The sequence below is a fragment of the Furipterus horrens genome, unplaced genomic scaffold (assembly GCF_987537825.1).
Source record: "Furipterus horrens unplaced genomic scaffold, mFurHor1.1.pri manual_scaffold_9, whole genome shotgun sequence".
Classification (NCBI taxonomy): Eukaryota; Metazoa; Chordata; class Mammalia; order Chiroptera; family Furipteridae; genus Furipterus; species Furipterus horrens.
The window spans coordinates 79505997-79515803 of record NW_028327179.1 but is presented as its reverse complement, the minus strand read 5'-3'; the positions used below and the strand labels follow the sequence as shown (position 1 = coordinate 79515803).

General features: G+C 45.9%; 1 long non-coding RNA gene across 3 annotated transcripts in view; it reads right to left on the bottom strand.

Annotated features, from left to right (window-relative positions):
* Window positions 1-497: 497 nt before the first annotated feature.
* Window positions 498-9807, bottom strand: part of LOC150002000 (uncharacterized) — a 127648-nt gene continuing 118338 nt past the window's right edge. The window contains exons 1-3 of one of the 3 annotated variants that reach the window (XR_016513077.1): window positions 6692-6803; window positions 2159-2344; window positions 498-1459 (exon numbers count right to left, since the gene is read on the bottom strand). This is a non-coding gene — a long non-coding RNA (uncharacterized LOC150002000). Of the gene's footprint in view, window positions 2345-6691; window positions 6804-9807 lie in introns of those variants that run through there. The other 2 variants (XR_016513075.1, XR_016513076.1) reach the window with 2 other exon arrangements.

Below are 9807 nucleotides of genomic sequence, written 5' to 3'. Positions count from 1 at the left end.
TATTCTTGAGATGGAATCTACTAGTGAAGAGGCTGTGAAGATTGCTGAAATGAAGGCAAGGATGTTAGAATATTACACCAACTTAGCGAATAAAGCAGCAGCAGGTTTGAGAGGATTGACTCATGTTCAAAGAAGTTCTCTTGTGGGTAAAACACTGTGAAACAGAATCTTACGCTACAGGGAAACTGTTCACGAAAGGAAGAGTCAGTGGATGCAGAGAAGAACGTTATGGTTGTATCTTAAGAAACTTCTATAGCCACCGCGGCCTTCAGCAGTCACCACCTGATCAGCCAGCAGCCATCAACGTCAAAGAAAGAGCCTCCACCATCAAAAAGATTATGACTTGCTGAAGGCTCGGATGGTGGTTAGCATTTTTTGCAATAAAGCATATTTATACTAAGGCATATACATCACTCTTAGACACACTGTTATTTGACACTTAGCAAACTACAGCATATTGTAAATATAATTTTTATAAGCACCTAGAAATGAAAAAATGTAGGTCACTCACTTTATTGTGACGTTCACTGTATGTGGCTGCCACGGTACAAAACCACGATATATCTGGCATATGCTTGTATACACGTTTACATGTGAGGACCATCACGGTTTCACACCTATGCACCTCAATGACACAGACAGTCGGTCAAGGGGCCGCAGGGGTCGGTCACACCCGCCCAGAGGTGTGCCTGGAAGTTCTACTCCTACATGGAAAGCCTACAGTAGGCAGCTGCAGCGTTCTTGGGCAGAGAAAATTAGCTAGTGTCCTGGGCAGTTGGGGTGTCATATCTCCCCATGCTATAGCCCAGCTGCCAGAGACTCCATGAGTCTGAGTAGGGAAGCTTAGGAGACATGTACCATTAGTCAGTTTCTCAAAGGCTGAGAGTTACTTCAATTTCTGGTTACTTTAATAATCAGTGACCATAGTTTGCTGTGCAAAGCTCATTTCCTTTAAAATATCCCACTACTTTTTCTTCTAAATTTAATTCCTTAGAGACCTGATTGGCAATACTATTTAAAAAATCGAGGTCATTTTAAATTTTACTTTCAAGTATTAGTGCATTCCTAATGCCTATTATAGTATATTACACCAAGGAAATTCCCAACAAATTTTGAATAAGTGGTTTTCCAGGAACAAAGACTTTGACCCTTGTCATCATCATCTACTTCTCTTTGTTGTCATCCATGTCTTTGAGTCACTTTTCTTGTTTTCCAGTCATTGTCTGGGGTCAGCTCCTCATTACTTCTACCCTGGAATTTTGTAGCAGTTTCCTCAATGGTTTCACTCTGTTTGATTTTTCCTCTGACTGCTCTCTGCTGCCTGTTATAGCCACCATTTCTCAGTGTAGTCCCGGTCATTCGTGCAGCAAGTATTTCCTGAGCACCTCCTTTGTGCTGGGGTCTGTAATAGATGCTAGCGTGAAATGATATACTGTCCTTGTCAGAAGGAGCTTCCAGTCTAGTAGGAGAAGAGACATAAACACATAAAGTTCATTCAGTGTGATGTGATGAAGGCTAATCGTGATATTTCAAAGTTTGCCTAGCTGTGTGGGGAGGAGCCGAGCTCTGCCTGGAGAGGTCAGGGATTTTAAACTTGGACTTGAGATTTTAAGGTACGTAGACTTTGATTAGTAGACAAGGGCCAGTAAGTATGTCTTACTCTGAAAAGACAGCCTGTGTGTATTCACAGAGGCATTTCTAACCTCTGCTTGCAGTACTGCTTATGAAAGTGAAGTGCAAACTGAGTACCCTGCTCCTTCGTTGGCGCTTATCTTTTCCTTCTTAGCTCCTTCCACATCCTTCCACCTTTTCCTTCAGCCATGCTTCTAGACCAACAACCTTCTGAACTTCCTTCTCTGAGATTTACTCAGATTGTTTGCTCTGTTCTTTTTACCCCATCACTGCCCGCCACTTATTGAAGTGAGCTTTCTTCCAATCTTACTCTTGCAAGGTTGTTGTTTGTTACTTCTGTTAGGATAATTTTAGAATTTATTATGATTTAGTTATTCAGGGCAATGTGTCCTTCCTTTGGTAGATTTTGAGACCCATCTTACCCATTTTGCCTTAAAGCCACCAGTAAAGAGTTCAGATGTTGACACCTGTTAAGCTTTGACTATATAGATGAGGATGTTCTACAAAGGCACAGTGTCTATATTACTTAGCTGTAGTCTGTGGTCTCCACTGTGAATCTGTTGTTGCGGATGAAGACCAGCTTTTGCTTCTGGTGAGGCCACACAGAGGGACTTTGTTTCACTCCACGTTCTGTGTAAACTGGGAATCCTATCACATTTATTTTCCTTCGCCGGGAATGATTTGTTTGTGGCCTTTGCTCCATTTCTTCTCCCTAGTTGAAGAAACACGATTATGAGGTTGTTCCTTGCTAGATAATTATGCTTTTCTGAACCTGAGGGCGTGAAGTTGTTCTCCTATATCATATTCTAAAGGCGTTTATATTTTGCCTGTATATTTTTAGGTTATCAGTTTAACAGAATGCATTATGTGTTCGGAGACATTTTTTCCATGTAGTTATTAAAGTGCTACAGAATTTGCAAGTTTTTTAAATTAAAAATGACATTAAGCAACTTTTTGGAGGTATAAATTACATACCATAAAATGAATTAAATTCACCCATTTCCAGTGCACAAGTCAATGATTCTAGTGAATTCACGGAAATGTGCAGTCATCACCATAATTAACTTTACAGCTAATCCTTCAATAGATTCTATTTAGGCTTTCGCCTTGGGATCTCTGCAGCCTCGAGTACCATTGGCACTTTCTCACCTTGAAACTTGCTATACACCTTTCTTTTTTATGTATATTATTTTATAAAATATATATGTACATATATATATATATATATATTTATAGAGAGAGGGAGGAAGGGAAGGACAAAGAGAGGGAAAGAAATATTGGTGTGAGAGAGAAACATCAATAGGTTGCATCTTGTACACGCACTGGCCAGTGACTGAACCCACAACCTAGGCGTGTGTCTTGACCAGGAATGGCATTGGCAACCTTCCACTTTTCAGAACATTGCCCACCCACTGAGCCACATCGGTCAGGGCTAATATACATAATTTTATTACCATTTTTTAAACACAATGCAACATTCTAAAAAGCCCAAAACTTACCATTGATACTAATTCCTATGAATTTACTGTGCCCCTATACTCAAATCAAGAAATTAAAGAAGATGGGCATGTTCCAAAAAGCAGTCAAACATAAGTTTCGAGACAAGCACATAGCTGGAAACCTCATCCTGAAGTGCTATGGATAGCGTGAGAAGAGTCATTGTAACTGGAGCAGCTCTGTTGATGTTACAGGAAGAACAAAGATGAAATGTGGTCAAGATGGCAATGGAGAGAAACTGGTTTGCCTCCTCTCACAATCACATCCAAAGTACATCAAAATTACAACTAAACTATAGAACAACCATCATTCACAACCATCAGAAATTGAGCTGAGTGGAAGTCCTACAATTATGAAATTAAAGAAGAAATCACATCAAGACTGGTAGCAAGGGTAACAAACCAGGAACAGGCTAATTCCACATCCACATGTAGCAGATAAGAATTGGGAGGGATATCTCAGGAACAAGGGGTCCTAGCGCCAAACCAGTCCCCCTGCCCTGGCCCTGGATTCCAGTGTCAAGAAGCAAAGTCCCTGTGACTCTGGCTGTAAAAACCAGCAGGGATTGAGGTGTGGAAGAGAGAAACTTCTGGAGTCCCAGGAAGTTCCTCCTAAATGACCCATGCACAGACTTACTCGAACTTCCTCCCTCTGACCTTCAGCAGATTGAAAGGCATCAGAGACATATGGGAAGGAATAGAATTATCCAGCGTCAGGGTGAGAGCGGGAGTCAGCTTCCTCCCACACAAAAGTACTGGCGGAGGCTGTTTTTTTCTTTTCTGAACCCTCCCCCAACAGAGTGACAGAGCTGGCAGATGGGGACCATATCTGAGACTCCACCAGCCTGGCTAACACTGTCGCCCCGCACTGGTTGTTCTGTGAGGACCTGCACCACCCAACTTTTAGGCCCACCAAGCTGTCTCCAATGGCTTGCCCTTATGAGTGGCTTATCTTGGCTCACGCTTCAGACTTTTTTATATTCTCTCAAACAAGCAGCATCTGGCCTCAGTGAGCCCCATACCTCTTGCTAAGTTGCCCCAGGCCCGGCATTAGCAACAGTCAGCCTTTGTTCACTGCTTGGCCTCCACTGGTCACCTCCAAGCCCAGCACAAGTAGCAACCATCTGCAGATCACTTTGTGGCAAGTGTTGTGTGGCCCCAGACAGAACACAGGCAGTGGCTGACGCTGGACGTGCCAACACCAATCAACGTTCAACTACAACAGTAGGGTGTACACAGCCCACACAGTGGATGTACCTTGAGTACCCAGCTTGGGTAATAGGGGAGGACGTGCCACTGGACCCAATAGGACACCTACTATATTAAGCCACTCCATCAAGCCTGGGAGACATAGTAGCTATGCCTAACACATAAAAACAAACACAGGAAAGCTGCCAAAAAGAACAGACAAAGAAACGTGCCCCAAATGAAAGAAGAGGACAAAACTCGAGGAAAAGGAAAACGAAACTAAATAGAGAAAAGCAGTCTATCAGGTGCAGAATTCAAAACGTTGGTTATAAGGAGGCTCAAGGAGCTTAGTGAAAACCTCAACAGCGTAGAAAAGATCCAGTCGGGACTGAAGGATACACTAATTGAAACAAAGAACAATTTACATTGAAGCAACAGTTGAGTGGATGAAGCTGAGATCAAATCAATGATTTGGAATGCAAGGAAGCAAAAGCCAAACAAATAAACACACACACACACACAAACACACCATCAGAACAGCAAGAAGAAAAAAGAAACAATAACAACATATCTATCAACAATTGAACCTAAGAAACAAAGTAAGCAAACAAGCAGAACAGAAAGAGAACATAGATAGAGAGAACGTTTTGATGGTTGCCAGATGGAAGGGATGGAAAGGGGGTGGGGGCATTATGGGTGTTGGCTGGAAAAGGTGAGGGAATTATGAAGTGCAAATTGGTAGTTACAGAACAGTCATGGACATATAAAGTATAGCACAGGAAATAGAGTAACTAAAGAAGATGTATGTGGGACCAATGGACTTGGACAACAGTGTGGGGATTTTCTGAAGGAGTCTGTGTGGTGGGGTGGAGGGGACAGGTGGCAAAAATTTGGGAGAACTGTAATAGCATAAACAATAAAATATAATTTTAAAAGTAAAGAAAAAAGAAATTAGAAAAAACACTCAATAATTGGAAACACTTAAATTAACATCAGAAGCCTTAAAATCTAACTGTATTTAATAGTCCCTCAGAAAGCTATAATCTGCATTTTTGTTATTTTAAAGATTATATTGATTTGTTTATTGTAGAGAGAGGGGAAGGGAGGAAGAATGAGGGGCAGGAAAACACCAATGGGTGAGAGAAACATTGATCCTTTGCCTCTCGCACACCCCCAATGGGGGACCTGGCCCACAACCCAGGCATGTGCCTCGACTGCGAATCGAACAGGTGACCTTTCAGTTTGCAGGCCAGTGCTCAATCCACTAAGCCACACCAGACAGGGTGCAACCTGCATTTTTTTCAAATGTCTTTCCCCTACAAATAATCTTACAAGCTATACCAAAATTTATGCAGGTTTTCTACTGAAACTAATATGAAGCTGTGCTTGATTTTACATTCTCAGCAAAACAATTGCCTGAGAAAACACATAATACTCCAGGCACATCTGTACAGGACAGTCATTTATTCTTCATCTTCATCCTTTCCATCATCTTTCTCTTCTTACTTCGCTTCATCCTCTGGTTCCTTCTTCTTTAAACCTGTGGGTCTGCCAGGGCCCTTCATTCCCACTTCACTTTGGCCCTTGGCATGGTGTGCGGCAATATCCTTTTCACATTTTCTCCTGCAGCTTAGCTGCTTTGTTCTTACAGCTGCTTATCTTTGGCTGACTGCTCAGACCACATTTCAACCAATTCTTTTTCATTATTTCCATTGGATAATCCACCTTTTATCTCTAGGTGATACTCACAGAAAACTAGAAAGAAGGCAGATAGAGGCCTTGTAAGAGCACTGGGATCTTTTTTCCCCCGTATCAACTGGGGGAGGATAGAAATCTGTCCTCTCCCTGTCGCAGTGTGCTTTGTCACTCTTTGCCATATCTTCCAACTTTGACTTTTCTTTTGCACACATGGTCTTCCATGTCTCTGAACACTTCTTGGAGAATTCAGCGAAATTCCTGGAGGAGCCTGGGTGTTGTTTCTCCGTGTGCTCTTCCCAGTGAGTTTGTATAATGAAGGCATATGAGGACATCTTGTCCCTCGGCCTGTTGGGGTCTCCTTTGCCCTTGGTGACAGACGGTTTCGGGTGGTAGATTTTACGCAGTGTCCTGCCCTGCCACAGGACCCAACCCAGAAGTTTCCCTCACAGGCCTCTGGTGTGAACTGGTTCATCACTAACTCTATTCTCATGCAGTCTCTTGTTTTGCCTACACCTTACTGAATTTTTACTTTATTTCATTTTTACTTTTATTAAATTTACTGGGGTAACACTAGTAAATAGGATCATATAGGCTTCGCGTGTACATTTCAATGATACAAGACCTGTGTATTGCACTGTGTGCCCACCACCCAAAGCCAAACCCTCTTGTCACCTTACTTTCTGACACGGCTTCTTCCAGGATCCTCCATCTGCCTCTCCAGTTGTTCTCAGATGCTTCTGCAAATTTTTCCCTCTTCACTTTTCTTAAAGAGTCTTCCCTCATCTCTTCCTTCACACAGCACTACTCCCACTTCACACGTTTTTCTGAATGCTCCCATCTGTGCGCTTGACTTTATATCACTAAGTATTCCCAGATCTCTCTCTAGGTCAGACATCTCTCTGCAGATAAAACTTCCTTTTATTTCAGCACATGGGGGAAAGTATTCCTTTCCCACAGGGTGCCTGTAAATCTCTTTCATAAACTTCTTACAGCTTTATTGAAGTATAATTGATATGCAAAACCTGCACATCTTTAATATGTATAACTTGATGAGTTTGAGCATGTGCATATACATCATGCAGTATTTGTCCTTCTGTGTCTGAGTTCACTTAGCATGTCTTCTAGGTTCATCCATGTCATTGTAAGTGCTCGATTTCCTTCCTTCTCTCTGAAAAATAAATAAGTAAAATCTTTCAGAAGAGAGAGAGAGAGAGAGAGAGAGAGAGTAAAAGCACCTATACTTGGCTGCAAAACTAGAACACTGCCAGGGACTGAGGAGATAGCATTCTACACACTTAGACACTCAACTTAAAATTGGCAATGCCAGGGCACCTGACCTGGGCCTACCTGGTAAGCTCTGCAGAGCTACCTATGGCCAATTTCCCAAGCCCTTTCAAAAGTGCAGGGCTATGGATATGCCATCTCCTGGAACTGGTTTCTCTGGAACAAGTGGGTGAGGCTTCCAGGGGAAAAGATCCTAGGATTTGGGGGTTGTGTCTCACCCACATGAAGTGGACTAAACTGTTCCATAGCTCCCTTGGACACAAACATGTCTGCTTGTTTGACCAAATGCCTCGGCCGGCTCTCAGCACTCAATCAGGTCCAAGCCAGTTGCTCCACTCACTGGTCACCCACAGCAGTGATTACTGAGAGAAATTTGGTCACGTTTTCCCCAAAATGACCTGGCTGGTCTCACTCAGTGACCTTCACTGAGGGGGGGTGGTGCTGAGTCCTTGGAATGGAAGGGCTACGTTGTAGCTGCCACAGCCTCAAGTTCCTTGCTATTACTTTCAGGGGCAATCATAAACAGGAAAAGGAAGGGTGCTCCTGGTTACCCTTTGATTACAAATCGGGAGCCACCAACTAGTCCTTAGTGTTTGCAGGAGCTGTTCTGAGAACAGGCTGGAAGGTCCCCTTGCAATAACCCATGTTGGCAAACAGACAGTGCAGAGGGCCCCAGGCCAGGCCAGGCCAGGCCCTCCTCGCACTGATAGCCTCTCCTCCTGGTGGCAGCGGCAGGAGGCAGAGAGCAGGGCCCATAGTCACCTGCTCTCTTCCCTCCAGGGTGTCGCTGGTGCGGGGTTCCTAGGGTGGAAAAGTGGACTGACAAGTGTGTTCCAAAGGCAGCCAGGGCCCTGGGGAGCCAGGGAACCCATCCCATGTCCACGTCGTATGGCCAGTGGGGACGAGCAGCACAGACTAAACCCTGAGCTCCGAGAGGAGGGGTATGTCCACGCCAGGTGTTGCCAGGAAGTACAGGTGACCCGAAATCCTTGCTGGGCCATAAAGCAGATAGGAGTTCAGCACGACCACTGGACAAAGGCTCGGGGCCCAAACAGCGCTGAGATACGGGTCAAAAGACAATGAAGATAACGGGTTATAATCTGGCACATAGGCAAACCCGCCGTTAGGGGCTGAACGGAGTCCCCAACAGAACTTGCAGCCCTGACCCTCCCCACCTGCGATGCACCTTACTCAGAAACAGGTCTTTGTGGAAGATCGAGTTAGGATGAGGTCCTTAGGGTGGGTCCTTATCCATGTGACCGGCATCCCTTTGAGAAGAGAAGATTAGGACAGAGGGACGAACACGTGAGGACACAGAGAAGGACGCCATCCTCAATCCTCAGCCACTCTGAGGCACACAACTGAGGCACAACGGCAGGTGTCTCCTGGGCACAATAGAGCACAGCCTCTCCGGGAGGACCTCAGACCTGCAACCCCCGTCAGCCACGGAAGGGTTGACCTGGAAGCTCTGTCATGGGGGACAGGCTCCCATAGCAAGAACCTGGCAGGGGCTTGGGGAGAGCCAACCTGAGCTACACATTGAAAGACTATAGTGTTTTTCAGAAGTTCTTATTACACCCACTCTTCTTTGTTGGGCAACACAGATGAACCCCTTGATCAGTGGAGAACCTGTACTGGTCCAGGTCTACGTCCTCACACCCTCGGGCCTCCTGGCTACTCCATGAATTCCGGTGCACTCTGCGTCCACCACAGGTAAGGGCTGACCCTCCTGTGTAAGCTTCTGCACTTTATCCAGGACACCGAAGCAGTGAGCCTCACAGAGAACGAAAGAGGAAGTGTGCGTTGGGTGGCTGGTGGGGTGGACATCTTAAGAATGGAAGGTGAATGGGGTGAGGAGTTGGGAGCGGGAGATGATCCCTGGTGTTGACTCAGTGTAGAGGACAGAGCTCAGAGAGAGAGAGAGCATCCCCAGGGTGAGAGAGCCGCGCACATTGCCTCGCAGAGCCCTGTGCATCGCCTGGGAGAGCCCCACACAACACCTAGGGGAGCCCGGTGGAGCACCTGAGAGAGCCCCGCGCATCACTTGGGAGAGCGCCACAGAACACCTAGGGGTGCCTGGTGGAGCTCCTGAGAGAGCCCCGCGTAACGCCTGGGAGAGGCCAACACAACACCTATGGAAGCCGGGTGGAGGGCCTGAGAGAACCCCGCGCATAGCCATGGAGAGGCCCACACAACACGTAGGGGAGCCCGGTTGAGCGCCTGTGAGACCACCACGCATAGCCATGGAGAGGCCCACACAACACGTAGGGGAGTCCGGTCGATCGCCTGAGAGAACCCCGCGCATAGCCATGGAGAGGCCCACACAACACCTAGGGGAGCCCGGTTGAGCGCCTGAGAGACCACCACGCATAGCCATGGAGAGGCCCACACAACACGTAGGGGAGCCCGGTCAAGCGCCTGAGAGAGCCCCGCGCATCGCCTTGGAGAAGCACACACAAAACCTAGGGGAGCCCGGTTGAGAACCTGAGAGAGCCGCGCACATTGCCTC